Genomic DNA, 20,328 nt, shown 5'->3' with positions numbered 1-20,328 from the left:
AGCAGTATTAAGATAGAGCTGAAGGGGAGGTGTATAACTACTGTATATCTTGATCCCATAGAGATAACAGCAGCAGTATTAAGATAGAGCTGAAGGGGAGGTGTATAACTACTATATTTCCCGATCCCATAGAAATAACAGCAGCAATATACAGATAGAGCTGAACGGGAGGTGTATAACTACTGTATATCCCGATCCCATTGAGATAACAGCAGCAGTATACACATAGAGCTGAAGGGGAGGTGTATAACTACTATATTTCCCGATCCCATAGAAATAACAGCAGCAATATACAGATAGAGCTGGAGGGGAGGTGTATAACTACTATATATCCTGTTGCCATAGAGACAGTAACCATGTCTAATTTTTTCGCAATAGCTGTCTGGTCACGTATGATATCACCATTAGCAACGCCAAGTAGCCCTAGCCTAGCTCTAACTAGAAAATGTATGAGAACTTGGTGACTGTGGGGACATAATCTCTTTATACAGTCCTCCAGCACCGTGTATGTCATGTCCTGTGGAGCTGTCACCATTCTCTCCCTTCCTCACCAGCGCATCTATTTATAGCTGCCACTATACAGCATCCATTCTAGAATCATCCAGCGACAATTATAGAACCTACGCGCACGCGCAATCGACAAGTGATGGAGACAGGAACGCGGAGCATGCGCAGTAGTTGTTGACGCATTGGGCGTTCTCGGAGTGATGGGCAGTGACAGGTGTAGCTGGACGGACTCTGCTGACGTCACGGCTAGCCCTAGCCTCTTACTGGCCGAGGCAGCTGTCAGTCAGGGCGGGGAGGGTGGAGGTTCTGTGCCAGCATCGGGCTGCCAAGGACATGAAGAAGTGTGATGAGGCGGTCAGCCCTCCGGGCATAAGATGCTGGAGGAGGATGAAGAAGCCATGGGAGGCGACTCGGAGGTGATGAATGAATCAGGGATGACATGGGCGAGGGAGGAAGGATGGGGAGGACAGGCAGGTGATGTGCACGGGGCAGGGGGTCCTCTACAGGGACCAGGGGATCTGGGGACATAGAGGTTTGATATAAGATGTCATCCATAAAAGGATTGCACTATAAATGTATCCTGAGGGGCTGTGGGGTGACCTGAGGGGGCTGTGGGGTGACCTGAGGGGCTGCAGAGTGACCTGAGGGGGCTGTGGGGTGACCTGAGGGGCTGCAGGGTGACCTGAGGGGGCTGTGGGGTGACCTGAGGGGGCTGTGGGGTGACCTGAGGGGCTGCAGAGTGACCTGAGGGGGCTGTGGGGTGACCTGAGGGGCTGCAGGGTGACCTGAGGGGGCTGTGGGGTGACCTGAGGGGGCTGTGGGGTGACCTGAGGGGGCTGCAGAGTGACCTGAGGGGGCTGTGGGGTGACCTGAGGGGGCTGTGGGGTGACCTGAGGGGCTGCAGGGTGACCTGAGGGGGCTGTGGGGTGACCTGAGGGGGCTGTGGGGTGACCTGAGGGGGCTGCAGAGTGACCTGAGGGGCTGCAGGGTGACCTGAGGGGGCTGTGGGGTGACCTGAGGGGGCTGTGGGGTGACCTGAGGGGGCTGCAGAGTGACCTGAGGGGCTGCAGAGTGACCTGAGAGGGCTGTGGGGTGACCTGAGGGGCTTCAGAGTGACCTGAGGGGGCTGTGGGGTGACCTGAGGGGCTGCAGGGTGACCTGAGGGGGCTGTGGGGTGACCTGAGGGGCTGCAGGGTGACCTGAGGGGGCTGTGGGGTGACCTGAGGGGGCTGTGGGGTGACCTGAGGGGGCTGCAGAGTGACCTGAGGGGCTGCAGGGTGACCTGAGGGGGCTGTGGGGTGACCTGAGGGGGCTGTGGGGTGACCTGAGGGGGCTGCAGAGTGACCTGAGGGGCTGCAGAGTGACCTGAGAGGGCTGTGGGGTGACCTGAGGGGCTTCAGAGTGACCTGAGGGGGCTGTGGGGTGACCTGAGGGGCTGCAGGGTGACCTGAGGGGGCTGTGGGGTGACCTGAGGGGGCTGAGGGGTGACCTGAGGGGGCTGTGGGGTGACCTGAGGGGGCTGTGGGGTGACCTGAGGGGGCTTCAGAGTGACCTGAGGGGGCTGTGGGGTGACCTGAGGGGCTGCAGGGTGACCTGAGGGGGCTGTGGGGTGACCTGAGGGGGCTGAGGGGTGACCTGAGGGGGCTGTGGGGTGACCTGAGGGGGCTGTGGGGTGACCTGAGGGGGCTTCAGAGTGACCTGAGGGGGCTGTGGTGTGACCTTCAGAAGGGGTTTCAGAGTGACCTGAGGGGGCTGTGGGGTATCCTGAGGGGGCTGTGGGGTATCCTGAGGGGGCTGTGGGGTATCCTGAGGGGGCTGTGGGGTGACCTTCAGAAGGGGCTTCAGAGTGACCTGAGGGGGTTTGGTGGTGACCTTCAGAGGGGGCTGTGGGGTGACATCATGCTCCGCCCCCTCAATACAAGTCTATGGGAGGGGGTGTGACACTCCTCCCATAGACATGTATTGAGGGGGTAGGGCATGATGTCATGAGGGGGCGGGCCGTGACATCACGATGCTTCCCATTACACTCTATGGGCATTCCATTGTGTCATTTCATTGAAACCAATTATAATCTCGCTCAATCTAAATGTATAATAACCCCACTGAGCTCGCACAGTGCGCCTGCTAAAGATTTATAGGATATGTGAAATGGTTCAGACTCCACATAACATTCTGCTTCCCATTATAGTCTAGGGGCATTCCATTGTGTCATTCGCCTTGTCATGATAATCCCTCTCAGTCTGAATATGAAATAATTCCTTTTAGTTTGGAGAATATGTCTGATCATTTGTTTAGTAGATTTATCAAATAGTTTTATCTCTAATTCAGATGTTACATTTCCATTATTCTCTATGGGCATTCCACTCTGTCATTCCTTTTACTATGTCCCCCTTCAGAGGGGGCTATGGGGTGACCTGAAGGGGGTGGCGGGCTACTGGGAGTCACTGGGTGACCTAAAGGGGAAGGCTGCGAGTGTGACTGTGACCTGAGAATTGCTGCAGAGTTACTCGAGGGTTCTGCAGGGTTCATCTGGGGGTGCTGCGGGGTTCATCTGGGGGGTCTGCGGGATGACCTGAGGGGGCTGTCAGGTGATCATCTCTGAGGGCTGTGGGATGATCATCTGAGGGGGGTTGCGGGTTACCTTTACAGGGGAGGGCTGCCAGGTGCCCTTCTGTGGGAGGTGTGTGTGACTTGAGGGGGCTGCGGGGTAACCATCATGGGGTGGCTGTGGGTGATCTTTTGAGGGGTGACTATCTGGGGGGGCTGCAGGTTGACCATCTGAGGGGGCTGTGGGGAGAACATTTGGGGGGCTGGGGTGTGACATCTGGGCAGGCTGCGGGGTGACCATTTGGGGGGGCTGCAGGGTGACAGTTGGGGTGTGCTCTGGAGTGACAGTCGGGGGGGGCTGCTGGGTGGCCATTGGGGGGGCTGCGGGGTGACCATGTGAAGTTAGAAAACGTACAAAGGGAGATTTATCAAAATAGTGATTGACAGCTCAGAATATATATAAAAGTTGCTGAGTTGCCCATAGCAACCAATCAGATCGCTTCTTTCATTTTTCAGAGACCTTCTCAAAGAAAGAAAGAAGTGATCTGATTGGTTGCTATGGGCAACTCAGCAACTTTTATATATATTCTGAGCTGTCAATCACTATGCGGGCAGGGAAGCAGCACTCACAGGCTTCTCTATAAGTGGGTGGGGCAAATAGGACTCACAGGCTTCTCTATAAGTGGGTGGGGCAAATAGGACTCACAGGCTTCTCTATAAGTGGGTGGGGCAAATAGGACTCACAGGCTTCTCTATAAGTGGGTGGGGCAAATAGGACTCACAGGCTTCTCTATAAGTGGGTGGGGCAAATAGGACTCACAGGCTTCTCTATAAGTGGGTGGGGCAAATAGGACTCACAGGCTTCTCTATAAGTGGGTGGGGCAAATAGGACTCACAGGCTTCTCTATAAGTGGGTGGGGCAAATAGGACTCACAGGCTTCTCTATAAGTGGGTGGGGCAAATAGGACTCACAGGCTTCTCTATAAGTGGGTGGGGCAAATAGGACTCACAGGCTTCTCTATAAGTGGGTGGGGCAAATAGGACTCACAGGCTTCTCTATAAGTGGGTGGGGCAAATAGGACTCACAGGCTTCTCTATAAGTGGGTGGGGCAAATAGGACTCACAGGCTTCTCTATAAGTGGGTGGGGCAAATAGGACTCACAGGCTTCTCTATAAGTGGGTGGGGCAAATAGGACTCACAGGCTTCTCTATAAGTGGGTGGGGCAAATAGGACTCACAGGCTTCTCTATAAGTGGGTGGGGCAAATAGGACTCACAGGCTTCTCTATAAGTGGGTGGGGCAAATAGGACTCACAGGCTTCTCTATAAGTGGGTGGGGCAAATAGGACTCACAGGCTTCTCTATAAGTGGGTGGGGCAAATAGGACTCACAGGCTTCTCTATAAGTGGGTGGGGCAAATAGGACTCACAGGCTTCTCTATAAGTGGGTGGGGCAAATAGGACTCACAGGCTTCTCTATAAGTGGGTGGGGCAAATAGGACTCACAGGCTTCTCTATAAGTGGGTGGGGCAAATAGGACTCACAGGCTTCTCTATAAGTGGGTGGGGCAAATAGGACTCACAGGCTTCTCTATAAGTGGGTGGGGCAAATAGGACTCACAGGCTTCTCTATAAGTGGGTGGGGCAAATAGGACTCACAGGCTTCTCTATAAGTGGGTGGGGCAAATAGGACTCACAGGCTTCTCTATAAGTGGGTGGGGCAAATAGGACTCACAGGCTTCTCTATAAGTGGGTGGGGCAAATAGGACTCACAGGCTTCTCTATAAGTGGGTGGGGCAAATAGGACTCACAGGCTTCTCTATAAGTGGGTGGGGCAAATAGGACTCACAGGCTTCTCTATAAGTGGGTGGGGCAAATAGGACTCACAGGCTTCTCTATAAGTGGGTGGGGCAAATAGGACTCACAGGCTTCTCTATAAGTGGGTGGGGCAAATAGGACTCAGGCTTCTCTATAAGTGGGTGGGGCATATAGCACTCACAGGCTTCTCTATAAGTGGGTGGGGCAAATAGGACTCACAGGCTTCTCTATAAGTGGGTGGGGCAAATAGGACTCACAGGCTTCTCTATAAGTGGGTGGGGCAAATAGGACTCACAGGCTTCTCTATAAGTGGGTGGGACAAATAGGACTCACAGGCTTCTCTATAAGTGGGTGGGGCAAATAGGACTCACAGGCTTCTCTATAAGTGGGTGGGGCAAATAGGACTCACAGGCTTCTCTATAAGTGGGTGGGGCAAATAGGACTCACAGGCTTCTCTATAAGTGGGTGGGGCAAATAGGACTCACAGGCTTCTCTATAAGTGGGTGGGGCAAATAGGACTCACAGGCTTCTCTATAAGTGGGTGGGGCATATAGCGCTTACAGGCTTCTCTATAAGTGGGTGGGGCAAATAGGACTCACAGGCTTCTCTATAAGTGGGTGGGGCAAATAGGACTCACAGGCTTCTCTATAAGTGGGTGGGGCATATAGCACTCACAGGCTTCTCTATAAGTGGGTGGAGCAAATAGGAGTCACAGGCTTCTCTATAAGTGGGTGGGGCAAATAGGACTCACAGGCTTCACTATAAGTAGGTGGGACAAATAGGAGTCACAGGCTTCTCTATAAGTGGGTGGGGCAAATAGGACTCACAGGCTTCTCTATAAGTGGGTGGGGCAAATAGGACTCACAGGCTTCTCTATAAGTGGGTGGGGCAAATAGGACTCACAGGCTTCTCTATAAGTAGGTGGGACAAATAGGACTCACAGGCTTCTCTATAAGTGGGTGGGGCAAATAGGACTCACAGGCTTCTCTATAAGTGGGTGGGGCAAATAGGACTCACAGGCTTCTCTATAAGTGGGTGGGGCAAATAGAACTCACAGGCTTCTCTATAAGTGGGTGGGGCATATAGCGCTCACAGGCTTCTCTATAAGTGGGTGGGGCAAATAGGACTCACGGGCTTCTCTATAAGTGGGTGGGGCAAATAGGACTCACGGGCTTCTCTATAAGTGGGTGGGGCATATAGCACTCACGGGCTTCTCTATAAGTGGGTGGGGCAAATAGCACTCACGGGCTTCTCTATAAGTGGGTGGGGCAAATAGGACTCACGGGCTTCTCTATAAGTGGGTGGGGCAAATAGGACTCACGGGCTTCTCTATAAGTGGGTGGGGCATATAGCACTCACAGGCTTCTCTATAAGTGGGTGGGGCAAATAGGACTCAGGCTTCTCTATAAGTGGGTGGGGCAAATAGGACTCACAGGCTTCTCTATAAGTAGGTGGGACAAATAGGACTCACAGGCTTCTCTATAAGTGGGTGGGGCAAATAGGACTCACAGGCTTTTCTATAAGTGGGTGGGGCAAATAGGACTCACAGGCTTCTCTATAAGTGGGTGGGGCATATAGCGCTCACAGGCTTCTCTATAAGTGGGTGGGGCAAATAGGACTCACATGCTTCTCTATAAGTGGGTGGGGCATATAGCGCTCACAGGCTTCTCTATAAGTGGGTGGGGCAAATAGGACTCACAGGCTTCCCTATAAGTGGATGGGACAAATAGGACTCACAGGCTTCTCTATAAGTGGGTGGGGCAAATAGGACTCACATGCTTCTCTATAAGTGGGTGGGGCATATAGCACTCACAGGCTTCTCTATAAGTGGGTGGGGCAAATAGGACTCACAGGCTTCTCTATAAGTGGGTGGGGCAAATAGAACTCACAGGCTTCTCTATAAGTGGGTGGGGCAAATAGGACTCACAGGCTTCTCTATAAGTGGGTGGGGTATATAGCACTCACAGGCTTCTCTATAAGTGGGTGGGGCAAATAGGACTCACAGGCTTCTCTATAAGTAAGTGGGGCAAATAGGACTCACAGGCTTCTCTATAAGTGGGTGGGGCAAATAGGACTCACAGGCTTCTCTATAAGTGGGTGGGGCAAATAGGACTCACAGGCTTCTCTATAAGTGGGTGGGGCATATAGCACTCACAGGCTTCTCTATAAGTTGGTTGGGCAAATAGGACTCACAGGCTTCTCTATAAGTGGGTGGGACAAATAGGACTCACAGGCTTCTCTATAAGTGGGTGGGGCAAATAGGACTCACATGCTTCTCTATAAGTGGGTGGGGCATATAGCGCTCACAGGCTTCTCTATAAGTGGGTGGGGCAAATAGGACTCACATGCTTTCTGTGATGACTTTTTTGTTTTTTCTTTTCTAGTGATGTTTTTGGACCTGATGGCTGATGACTTTACTGGTGGAGTCAAGATGAAGGCTTCCGGAGCTTTCTCTCCTGGGGGTCTATTTACACACTGCATCACATCATGACTGTGTGCCGGGTGAGGTTTTGCTGTAGTCAGAGTTTCTTGAGGTATATATGGTGTTTACACACAGACAGAACTGATAAAGCAAAAATGGCTGCCTAGTCACATGACTATAATATGGTGGAAGCTCCTTGGAGGTTGTTAAAGCAGTGGTCTCCAAACTGTGGGCCTCCAACTATTGCAAAGCTACAACTCCCAGCATGCCCGGACAGCCAACGGTCATGCTGGGAGTTGTAGTTTTGCAACAGCAAAGGTCCACAGTTTGGAAACCACTGTTGTAAAGCAATAAATACACAAGGATGTATAGAGAATGTATTCTAGGACCAAGCTGGTAAGTCCAGTGCTGTGACCTCCAAAAGGTCATTCCAAGAACACATAGGCCCAGATTACCGTATTTATCGGCGTATAACACGCACTTTTTAGGCAAAAATTTTTAGCTTAAAGTCTACCTTCGTGTTATACGCCGAAAAGCCGCTGCAGTTCAATGATTTTAAGTGGGCGCTTTAAATCAATGAACTGCAGCGGCTTTGCAGGTGCAGAGACAGCCAGCGCTGCCGGCTTCTCTGCCTCTGCCTGCCCTGGGGTCTAGAGCCCTGCTGCCGGCCCGTTCTCTCCCCCTGGCTATCAGTGCCGCTGCCCGTTCTCTCCCCCTGGCTATCGCTGCCCCATTATCGGTGCCGATAGCCAGGGGGAGAGAAGCGGCGCCGGCAATGGGGCAGCGGTGTCGGCAGACAGGGGGAAAGAAGGGGCAGCGGCACCCAATAATATAAAAGTATGTAATAATGGTATAATTTTAATCGTATTGACCCTCAGAATAAAGAACACACGTCATTTTTACCATAAATTGTACGGCGTGAAAACGAAACCTTCCAAAATTAGCAAAATTGTGTTTTTCGTTTTAATTTCCCCACAAAAATAGTGTTTTTTGGTTGCGCCATACATTTTATGATATAATGAGTGATGTCATTACAAAGGACAACTGGTCGCGCAAAAAACAAGCCCTCATACTAGTCTGTGGATGAAAATATAAAAGAGTTATGATTTTTAGAAGGCGAGGAGGAAAAAATGAAAACGTAAAAATTAAATTGTCTGAGTCCTTAAGGCCAAAATGGGCTGAGTCCTTAAGGGGTTAAGGACGCAGGGTTTTTCCATTTTTGCATTTTCATTTTTTCCTCATCACTTTCAAAAAATCATAACGCTTTCAATTTTGCACATAAAATTCCATATGATGGCTTATTTTTTGTGCCACCAATTCTACTTTGCAGTGACATTCGTCATTTTACCCAAAAATCCATGGAGAAACAGTTTATGGTAAAAATGACATGTTCTCTTTATTCTGTAGGTCAATGTCATTAAAACAATACCCAAATTATATAGTTTTTCTATTATTGTACTACTTTAACAAAAAGTCAAACTTTTTCTTTAACAAATAATGCTATTCTATTGCATAGCATTGAACAGTGAGAACAGCGCTTTACTTGATACAGCCTGGCTAACCCTGGCTGCGTCATTGGAGTGTCAGTTCGGCAGGTAAGGGGACCCTCTGCTGCCATTTTAGCTCATCGGACCCCCACGATCGTGTTGTGGGGGTCCAATAAACACCCTGAGTTAACTGACATCTATCATTTATACCTTTTAGATACTGTGATCAGCATTATTCATGGTGTCTAAAGGGTTAATTACCAAATTTGGTCCAGTTGTAATTCAACGTGGACATAACACATATCTGCTATATCATGGATCCTGTAGATATGGCTGTGGGAACAATGTCAAACTCAACATTTACACAGTAGATAGCAGTACAGCAAAAAACTACGTCACACTACGGCCATTAGGTGGCAGCACTTACATATCTATTCCTTTTTATAGGTTTTGCATGTTTCTATCTGCTTGATCATACAGATTGTTTATAGGTAACACAATATATATATATATATATACAGATTGTTTATAGGTAACACTAAATATATATATACAGATTGTTTATAGGTAACACAATATATATATATATACAGATTGTTTATAGGTAACACTAAATATATATATACAGATTGTTTATAGGTAACACTATATACAGATTGTTTATAGGTAACACAATATATATATACAAATTGTTTATAGGTAACACTATATACAGATTGTTTATAGGTAACACTATATATATACAGATTGTTTATAGGTAACACTATATATACATATATATATATATATATATATATATATATACCTACACGTTCTCTCCGATCTGCTAATGATCTCACACTAACATCTTCTATAATCCGAACTTCTCACTCCCGTCTCCAAGACTTCACTCGTGCTGCACCGGTTCTCTGGAATACTATCCCTCAATCCCTCAGACTCAACAACAACAACATCCATATCAAATTTTGGTTTCAAATGTGGCCTAAAAACACATCTCTTCAGACAGGCCTATAACATTCTTTAATTGGCCTCAACGTATCCCCACAACTCTTGTTTGAATAGTTATTGTGTAATATTATGTCTGATACTTGTCTTTGTTTGTACCCCATAATTGTAAGCGCTGTGGAATCTGTAGGCGCTATATAAATAAATAAATATATATATTAGGGATTGACCGATTATCGGTATGGCCGATAATCACGATTTTGGGCATTATCGGTATCGGCAATTACCTTGCTGATAAGCCGATAATGCCCCGCCCCCCGCACCGCAACCGACCCCCCCCCCCCCGACCCGCTGCACCGTGATCGCTCCCCCTACCCCCCCCCCCCCAACCCACCGCGTCGCACCCCCCACCGTAGTGCTGGGCGGTATACCGGTATGGATTTTTGCCCATACCGCTATACCGGTCGGGCCCCTCCCCACCCTCCGAGTCAATAAGAAAAATTAATAAATAAACTTACCCGTAATGGGGGTGGTTGGGGCTTTCCATCCTTCCTTTAGTGTCCGGCGCCATTCCGGGTGGAGGGTGCACCGGTCCGGGCTGTCCTTCTTCGGGGGTCCTATTCTCCACTCCGGGCAGGCTCCGGCCTAGTACGCTGCATAGACGCCGCTACGCCGTGACGTCAGGTGCGTCGCTGCGCACGGGCGTCACTGTGTAGCGGCGTCTATGCAGCATACTAGGCCGGAGCCTTCCCGGAGTGGAGAAGATGACCGCCGGAGAAGAAGGACAGCCCGGACCGGTGCACCCTCACCCGGAATGCCGCCGGACACTACAGGAAGGAAGAATGGATGGCCCGGACCACCCTGACAGGTAGGGGGAGAGTAGCGGGTGGTGGTGGCGGCAGCCTATGGCACCGCAAAAGCCACTGCAGTTTATTGATTTAAAGCGCCCGCTTTAAATCAATGACCTGCAGCGGTGTCGAGGTGGGATAAATAGCCGATAACTTATACCGGAATATCGGCCCTAACCTCCACCGATTATCGGTATCGGCACTAAAAAAACGATATCGGTCGATCCTTAATATATATATATATACAGATTCTTTATAGGTTACACTATGGATACAGATTGTTTATAGAGAACACACACAGATATATGTGAGTTATTCTTCTCTAGAAAATTTGCTTTAAAGGGGTACTCCGGTGAAAAACTTTTTTTTTTTTTTAATAAACTGGTGCCAGAAAGTTAAACAGATTTGTAAATTACTTCTATTAAAAAATCTTAATCCTTCCTGTACTTATTAGCTGCTGAATACTACAGTGAAAATTCTTTTCCTTTTGAAACACAGAGCTCTCTGCTGAATCACGAGCACAATGCTCTCTGCTGACATCTCTGACCATTTTTAGGAACTGTCCAGGGTAAAAGGAAATCCCCATAGCAAACATATGCTGCTCTGGACAGTTCGTAAAATGGACAGAGATGTCAGCAGAGAGCACTGTGCTCGTGATGTCAGCAGAGAGCTCTGTGTTCAAAAAAGAAAATAATTTCCTCTGTAGTATTCAGCAGCTAATAAGTACTGGAAGGATTAAGATTTTTTAATAGAAGTAATTTACAAATCTGTTTAACTTTCTTGCACCAGTTGATTTAAAAAAAAAAAAAAAAAAAAACGTTTTTCACCGGAGTAACCCTTTAAGAGGAAACTACAAACCTATGGCTCCTGCCTGGCTGTACTGCAGCACACGGAGGCCCTAGGGCTCCATACTAGGGGGTATAGGTTACTTGCTTACAATTATCCGTGGATTAGGAATCACATAGAGGCCTCATAGAGCACAATCGTTTAGTATTGGTAAATCATTGTCTGTAATGCTGGCCGGTCTTGTCGCTCTGCAGTGGTCACATCGGCTCTTGCTTAGCTGTGCACAATTCAGTTCTGCACACTTATACATTTGCTGCCTACTGTGCCCTTCACGGATCCCACACTGAATTCCTGAGATCTCGGCTTTCGATGGCCCCTTGTCCTTTGTCCCCTATTACCCTCCTGCCTGGTGTTTGTTTACATTGGTATAGGAACTTTTCTATAGTACACAGCGTTACTGTGTGATGTCTCTGCGTATGTTATGGCAGAATGTTTGTGCCCTGCTGTAGTCCTTACTGCTCTTCTCTAGATCTATGCTTGCTGTATGTGAATGTGAAGCTTAAAGGGGTACTCTGCCCCTAGACATCATATTCCCCTTTCTAAAGAATAGGGGATAAGATGTCTGATCGCGGGGGTCCCGCAGCTGGGCCCCCCGCGATCTCTGTGCAGCACCCAGCTTTCATTTAGAACGCTGGGTGCAGGCAGCAGGGGTTGTGACGTCATGGCCACGCCCCCTCATGCTGTCACACCACGCCCCCTCGATGCAAGTGTATGGGAGGGGGCTTGGCGGCTGCCACCCCCCCTCCCATAGACTTGCATTAGAGGGGGGCATGGCGTGGCATCACAAGGGGTGTGGCCGTGACGTCACGACCCGCTCCAAGTGTTCGGAGCAAAATATTCTGAACACTGGGGCAGCGGAGTACCCCTTTAAGTGTCCTTTGAATAGGGGATAAGATGTATGATCACAGGGGTCCCTAGCGGCAGGACCCCTGCGATCTCTGTGCAGCCCCCGCATTCTGTGCCGGACGTGACGTCACAGCCACGCCCCCTCCATTCATGTCTATTGGAAGGGGCGTGACGGCCGTCAGAATGACGGGCGCTGCACTGTGATTGCAGGAGTCCAAAGCGGCAGGACCCCTGTGATCATACATATTATCCCCTATTCAGAGGACAGGGTATAGGATGTATAAAGCCAGAATACCCCTTTAGGGTACGTTCACACATACAGGATCCTGTGCAGATTTGATGCACAAGTTTTGTAACTGCAGATTAGAAGCTGTGCTCAGTTTATGTCTCACTTTATGTAACCTGTCGTCACACATTTTGTGAAGTTATAAGATCCCCCTCTCATCCATGTCCCCTTATCCCCTTGTGTCACATTCATAAGTGTCCCCTCATCTCCCCATGTCAGTCCTTAGTGTCCCCTCATCTCCCCATGTCAGTCCTTAGTGTCCCCTCATCTCCCCATGTCAGTCCTTAGTGTCCCCTTATCTCCCCATGTCAGTCCTTAGTGTCCCCTTATCTCCCCATGTCAGTCCTTAGTGTCCCCTTATCTCCCCATGTCAGTCCTTAGTGTCCCCTCATCTCCCCATGTCAGTCCTTAGTGTCCCCTTATCTCCCCATGTCAGTCCTTAGTGTCCCCTTATCTCCCCATGTCAGTCCTTAGTGTCCCCTTATCTCCCCATGTCAGTCCTTAGTGTCCCCTTATCTCCCCATGTCAGTCCTTAGTGTCCCCTTATCTCCCCATGTCAGTCCTTAGTGTCCCCTTATCTCCCCATGTCAGTCCTTAGTGTCCCCTTATCTCCCCATGTCAGTCCTTAGTGTCCCCTCATCTCCCCATGTCAGTCCTTAGTGTCCCCTCATCTCCCCATGTCAGTCCTTAGTGTCCCCTTATCTCCCCATGTCAGTCCTTAGTGTCCCCTTATCTCCCCATGTCAGTCCTTAGTGTCCCCTCATCTCCCCATGTCAGTCCTTAGTGTCCCCTTATCTCCCCATGTCAGTCCTTAGTGTCCCCTTATCTCCCCATGTCAGTCCTTAGTGTACCCTCATCTCCCCCCTGCGTGTCACAATCATTATAGTAAACCAATCTCCATGTTTGACAGTGATTTGTTTCCCCTCCTCTCCTCCCTGTGTGTCAGTCATTACTGTCCCCTCATCTCTCCATGTCAAAGTCATTAGTGTTTCTTAATCTCCTCTGTGTGTCACAGTAATAAGTGTCCTCCCATCTCCCCCGTGTGTGTCACAGTCATTACTTTCCACCCATCTCCCTTTGTGTGACAGTCATTTGTTTCCCCTCATCTCTCCTCTGTGTGTCACAGTCATTAATGTCCCTTCATCTCCCCATGTCACAGTCATAAGTGTTTCTTAATCTCTGTGTGTCACAGTCATAATTGTCCCCTCATCTCCCCCCTGTGTGTCACAGTCATTGCTGTCCCCTCATCTCTCCATGTCACAGTCATTAGTGTTTCTTAATCTCCTCTGTGTGTCACAGTAATAAGTGTCCTCTCATCTCCCCCCTGTGTCACATTCATTACTGTCCACCCATCTCCCCTTGTGTGACAGTAATTTGTGTCCCCTCATCTCTCCCCTGTGTGTCAGTCATTACTGTCCCCTCATGTCTCCATGTCACAGTCATTAGTGTTTCTTAATCTCTTCTGTGTGTCACAGTAATAAGTGTCCTCCCATTTCCCCCCTGTGTGTGTCTCCCTATGTGTCAGTCATTAGTGTCCCCTCATCTCCTTCCTGTATCACCGTTATAAATGTCCCCTTATCTCCCCTCTGTGTATCGGTTATTACCGCCATTATTTCTTATGGGAGAGCCATTTAATTCATACACACATGTACAGACACTTGTATGGATCGTCTACAGACATCGATCACCATAGATACAATTATCCATAGCCCCTATATACACGTGTATATTACAGACAGCTGCGATGGTAAAAGGAGTGTACGGCTCGGTGATAATGCTGTGGTTGTATACACCAGTGTTTCCCAACCAGGGTGCCTCCAGCTGTTGCAAAACTACAATTCCCAGCATGCCCGGACAGCCTTTGGCTGTCCGGGCATGCTGGGAGTTGTAGTTTTGCAACAGCTGGAGGCATCCTGGTTGGGAAACACTGGTGTAGACTGTTGCAGCCATGGCCATGCTTCATACTGCATTGGCTGGGTGTTTATATGGCTCGGACAGTGATATCTTTATCCCAGTGATCAGGATATCCTGCAGCCAGGAGAAGCCTGTCCTCTCCCGGATATCACCAGATAACACGGGCTACCTGCAGCCTAAATATGGCGCTGGAATCTTACTGCTTTGTAAACGTGACAGCGACGTCTTATTATAGCTCCTGAAATATAACATCCGGGCACCCAGATGCAAACAATGTGTATATTTATCCATGCTTATATTAATGCAGCATCAGGGAAACTACTCATTTGTTATGTCCACCCAGTTTTCTTAAAGGGGCACTCCACTGGAGTTTTTTTTTTTTTTTTTTTTTAATCAACTGGTGCCAGAAAGTTAAACAGAATTGTAAATGATTTCTATTTAGAAATCTCAATCCTTCCAGCACCTATCAGCTGCTGCATGCTCCACAGGCAGTTGTGTAGTTCTTTTCCTCTCACCTCTGTCCGTGTCAGGAACTGTCCAGAGCAGGAGAGGTTTGCTATGGGGATTTTCTCCTGCTCTGGACAGTTCCTGATACGGACAGAGGTGTCAGCAGAGAGCACTGTGGTCTGACAGAAAAGAACTGCACAACTTCCTCTGGAGCATACAGCAGCTGATAAGTACTGGAAGAATTTTTAAGATTTTTAAAATAGAAGTAATTTACAAATCTGGTTAACTTTCTGGTACCAGTTGATTCAGAAAAAAATGTTTTCCAGTGGAGTACCCCTTTAAGATTGGCATGTAGCTCTTTACTGGATTATCAAGTTTCTTAGAGGGAAGGCCATTATATCTGCTCATTTTATGGCCATACTACCACCCCCACCACACCACCTTAAAGGATGATGGCAGCCTTAGACAACTTATCCCCTTTCTGTAGGATAGGGATAAGTGTCTGATAGCAGGGGGGTCCTAACACTGGAAGCTCTGCCGCTGCTCTCCCCATGCAGGAGGTGTGTTGACCGCAGCATGATGCCGCAGCTGACACTCCCCCTCTATGTATGTCTATGGGAGAGGCGGAGATGCAGCATTTGTGCATCCCCGCCTTTCCTATAGAGCTGAAGGGAGGGGGCGTGTCTGACGACTCCTTGGTGAGGTCAACAACACAGGCATTAGCCTCGCAGAGCCGCGCCAATTCCAGGTCCCCGTATCGGAGATCAAGGAGGGGTCCTGCGGATAGAGGATAAGTTGTCTAGAGCTGCAGTATTACTTTAAAGGGGTACTCCGCTGCTCAGCGTTTGGAATAAACTGTTCCGAACACTGGAGCCGGGTGCTCGTGACGCCATAGCCCCACCCCCTCACGACACCCCGCCCCCTCAATGCAAGTCTATGGGATTGGGCGTGACGCTGTCACGCCCCCTCCCATAGACTTGCATTGAAGGTGCGGGGAGTGACGTCATGAGGGGGTGGGGCTATTGCGTCACGAGCTCCCGGCTCCAGCGTTCGGAACAGTTTGTTCTAAATGCTGAGCAGCAGAGTACCCCTTTAAGGATACCAGAGCGCAGTCACACCCCTCCCATAGACTTGCATTGAGGGGGCGGGGAGTGACGTCATGAGGGGTGGGGCTGTTGCGTCACAAGCTCCCGGCTCCAGCGTTCGGAACAGCTGGAGTACCCCTTTAAGGATACCAGAGCCAGTGCTGTTCATGGGGTAGGGGGTCAATGATGAATGCCAGCACGTGAACTTTTAGCTGAGAGTATATCTTCTGTGTCTAACACACTGACTTCTTGCGTTTCATTGTGAATTATAATAGGTTACGCTTTACTTTCTCATTTACAGTCTTCTCCATGGCTGTGACCTGAAAGGAAAGCAAAGGCGGAATGAAGAGGAAACAATGCGCGCTCTGTACCATTGGGGCGGCCCCAAAGCAAATAGGTGAGTGATTTGTGCCAGTTGTTCCCCTTATTACCATGGAGTGATCTATGTCGAAGAATCGCTTGCATCTTAATTACCATCTTGTGAGAACTTGAACTTGCAAGGAGGTGACGAGGGTGCAGATAGAAACGGGGGTCTTCTCACTGCTGCCCGGCAAGAGGATGCTGGATATAGCTGAAGAAGACCCCCAACAGCGACCACCATGTCTTTTATAACTGTGCTTGTAGAAATGAAATGCAGATAATGCCATCAAATCTAGTCAAGACGTTGCATCCTTTGGCTATAGAACGACTGTCCCCATTAGTTTGCGGGACTGTCTCCATCCCATGTCTTTCCTTCCTTTCAGGCAGCACAGATGGTATATGAAAAGGTGATGAAGAGCCAATATTTATAACTGTGTTTTGCTATTTGGAAACTGTCTTTGGAGGATATCGCCGCTAGATGTGACTGGCTGTGACCTTGCATAATGGTAAGTTTTTAGCTTAGTAGGCGTTTCATCCTCCAGGTTTTCAATCCCTACAGGACCTCCGTCAATCACTGACAGCGTCCTTTGTGTGACAGATCTGGCGCAGCTTTGTCGTTTGTTATTAATTGAAACCTTAAACAGGGGTACTCCTGGAAAACATTTTTCTTTAAATCAACTGGTGCCAGAAAGTTGAACAGATTTGTAAATTACTTCTATTTAAAAATCTTAATCCTTTCAGTACTTATTAGTTGCTGTATGCTCCAGAGGAAGTTCTTTTCTTTTTGAATTTCTTTTCTGTCTGACCACAGTGCTCTCTGCTGACACCTCTGTCCATGTCAGGAACTGTCCAGAGAAGGAGAGGTTTGCTATGGGGATTTGCTCCTGCTCTGGACAGTTCCTAAAATGGACAGAGGTGTCAGCGGAGAGCACTGTGGTCAAACAGAAAGGAAATCCAAAAAGAAAATAACTTCCTTTGGAGCATACAGCAGCTAATAAGTACTGGAAGTATTAAGATTTTAAATTATAGTCATTTATAAATCTGTTTAACTTTCTGGCACCAGTTGATTTGAAAAAAAAAATTTTTTCCAGCAGTGTACCCCTTTAATGTGGAAAATTGATGTGTTATGGAATTTATGGCTCATACAGAAACCATAACACTAATGTGAACAAGGCTCTAAGGGTATGTTCACACAGATGGGTCTACAGGGAGTTCCCCGCAGGTTTCAGCCACGTTCGGTTTTCCCTGGCAAAAAAAATCTGCAGAAGACCCCATTTTTGTCAATCCAATCTGCAATGTAATTTTCCACTGTGGAGAAAACCCGCTGTGGATGAAACCCGCAGCGGAAAACTCTCAATAGGCCTGTCTGTGCGATACCCTTAAAGAGTACCTGTCATATCCCACAATTTTTTTTTGTATTTTACCTAATCCTGATCATGTACATATAATTTTTTATGTGTCTAGCACCTATATTTCTCTCACAAATACCTTCTATCTGTTGTTAACTTGGTTTGTCATTCTGTGCTTTGGAGGGGGCGTGTCCTCACTCTGCATGACTCCTCTTCCTCCATGAGTCTGCTGATCTCAGCCTGTGCTTCAGCTGGGACAAAGATGATGCTGCAGCGGGGCAGGATTATGTTCTGGATGGTATGGGGATCCCTAGTGTTTTTTATTAGCCATGATTTCTTTAAAAAGGAAATACAATTTTCTTATCAAGTATATTAGAAAAATTTATGGGGTTTATCCAGCAGTGAGAGACCTTTGACCATTGCACAGTAAAAAAAAAAAAAAAAAACTATCTTTCCTCACCTCCAGCATTCCCGCGGTGCCTCCGGTGTCCTGCTCCTGTCCCAGTCACTAGTTGACTGACGGGCAGTATGACACTCTGGGTCCCAAGTCGTCACAATTTCTGACATAAAGAGGAGTGGGACATCTGAGGCACCGCGGGAAGGCTAATAGTGAGAATAGGTTGTTTTTTGTTATTCAATATACAATGGCCAGTCCCTCCCCGCTGGATAACACCATTATTGTTTTGGCATAAAAAGATAAATGAATAGGAGCAACTCACCCAAGACCCGAGAGGCAGTAGCAAAATCTTACTTTATTGCATATCGTGCAGACATAGATGCAAGCCACGGGGGGCAGATGTCACGGTGGGGGAGTAGCAGACAACCAGGGTTGTCTGCTACTCCCCCACCGTGACATCTGCCCCCCGTGGCTTGCATCTATGTCTGCACGATATGCAATAAAGTAAGATTTTGCTACTGCCTCTCGGGTCTTGGGTGAGTTGCTCCTATTCATTTATCTTTTTATGCCATTGCCATTTGGACTATACCGCACAGTGTGAGCACCACCCGCAGCAGGCACATTACTTCCTACGCCTTTTCCACAATATACAGGAACATATACATACGTTTCCAGCTTGTACTGCTAGTGCCAGGCTTCTTTGCTTCTACTAAATTGACTACCATTATTGTTTTGATAAGTTGCTTAACAAATTAGTTTTATTTAATGTATTGTTCTTGAATAAATAATTTAGCTTTTTTTGCTTTCTGATTTTCTTTTCTTTCTAGTGATGAAGAACCACAATGTGGTCTGTGAGACACGAGCACTTTTAGATGCAGAGAAGGAATTTGGAAGAGTTGGGTTCTGGCTTCAATCCACAATTACTATAGAGAACAACAACCCAGGATACGTTGTCATTTTATTCATTTAAAATAGTGCCTGTATATATTTTATTTTAATGATAATTCTACGAAATAGCTCAGAGTACTAGGTTTAAGCGTATTAGTGGTTGAGAACATTTGAGCTATTATGAAGTGGCACCAGTGATGTTTTGTCTTCATCCGTCATACTATCTAATCCAGTATTTTTTCATAATACGAGTATATGACGTTTACCAGAGCCCGTAAGGCCCTATTCACATAATATTTTGCCAATATACTGTCCTTTTCATATAAGGTATTGTGATTATAGAGATACCAGGTGTATATTTTTATGGCTTTTATGTAATAAAAACTGAAGATAAATTATGTTTTTGATGTGGTTTTTTTCCCCCCTAAAATCTGTTCCATTTCTCTGCTCACATCTATCAGGAGCCTGTATTAATTGCAGATTTAAAGGGGGTACTCCGGTGGAAAACTTTTTTTTTTAAATGAACTGATGCCAGAAAGTTAAACAGATTTGTAAATTACTTCTTTAAAAAAAATATTTATCCTTCCAGTACTTTTTAGCAGCTGTATGCTACAGAGGAAATTCTTTTCTTTTTGGATTTCTTTTTTGTCTTGTCCACAGTGCTCTCTGCTGACACCTCTGTCCGTAGCAGCATAGGTTTGCTATGGGGATTTTCTCCTGCTCTGGACAGTTCCTGATACGTGCATTACTGCCTTATTTTGCCTTTTAAAAAGGGCCGCTTGTAATTGTAATAGTCCACGGGCCTCACACACTACCCCTATATAGTAGGTACCCTCTGTGCTCCCATATAGTGGTTAGGGCCCCCCCCCCCCCCATACAGCCCAGTGTAGTATTTAGTACCCCCACACTGCCTCCATATAGTAGTTAGGTCACCCTCACTGCCCCATACAATAGGCCCCTCATACTGCCCCCATATAATAGTTAGATCCCACCCACTGTCTCCACATTGTAATTTGGACCCCCACATTACCCCCATATAGTAGTTAGGAGTCCCACACTGCCTTTATAAAGTAGTTAGGTCCCCACCCTGCCCCAATATAATAGTTAGATCTTCTACATGGTAGTTTGGCCCCCACACTGCCTCATTTAGTAGTTAGGACCCACACTGCCCCTATATACCGCTCCTCTATCCAAAAAGATGTAGGCTCCTCCAGGTCCGGACTGCAGCTCCCGACCCCTCTGCCTGGCACTTCATCCTTTGTGTCTGCTGCCTCTGTGCCTGCTCCTTTCCCTCTGCCAAGCATTGGCTGCATCCTCTGCCTATGAAATGTGGAGGATG

General features: G+C 47.8%; 1 long non-coding RNA gene across 1 annotated transcript; it reads left to right on the top strand.

Moving 5' to 3' along the window:
- Window positions 1–770: 770 nt before the first annotated feature.
- On the top strand, window positions 771–19,384 carry LOC130290772 (uncharacterized). Its single transcript, XR_008847691.1, has 5 exons — window positions 771–923; window positions 7,254–7,371; window positions 16,297–16,392; window positions 16,739–16,861; window positions 18,929–19,384. It is a non-coding gene; the product is annotated as an uncharacterized LOC130290772 (long non-coding RNA).
- Window positions 19,385–20,328: the final 944 nt, after the last annotated feature.

Source organism: Hyla sarda, chromosome 9 (assembly GCF_029499605.1).
Source record: "Hyla sarda isolate aHylSar1 chromosome 9, aHylSar1.hap1, whole genome shotgun sequence".
Lineage (NCBI taxonomy): Eukaryota > Metazoa > Chordata > Amphibia > Anura > Hylidae > Hyla > Hyla sarda.
This window is presented reverse-complemented; position numbering and strand designations above follow the sequence as displayed.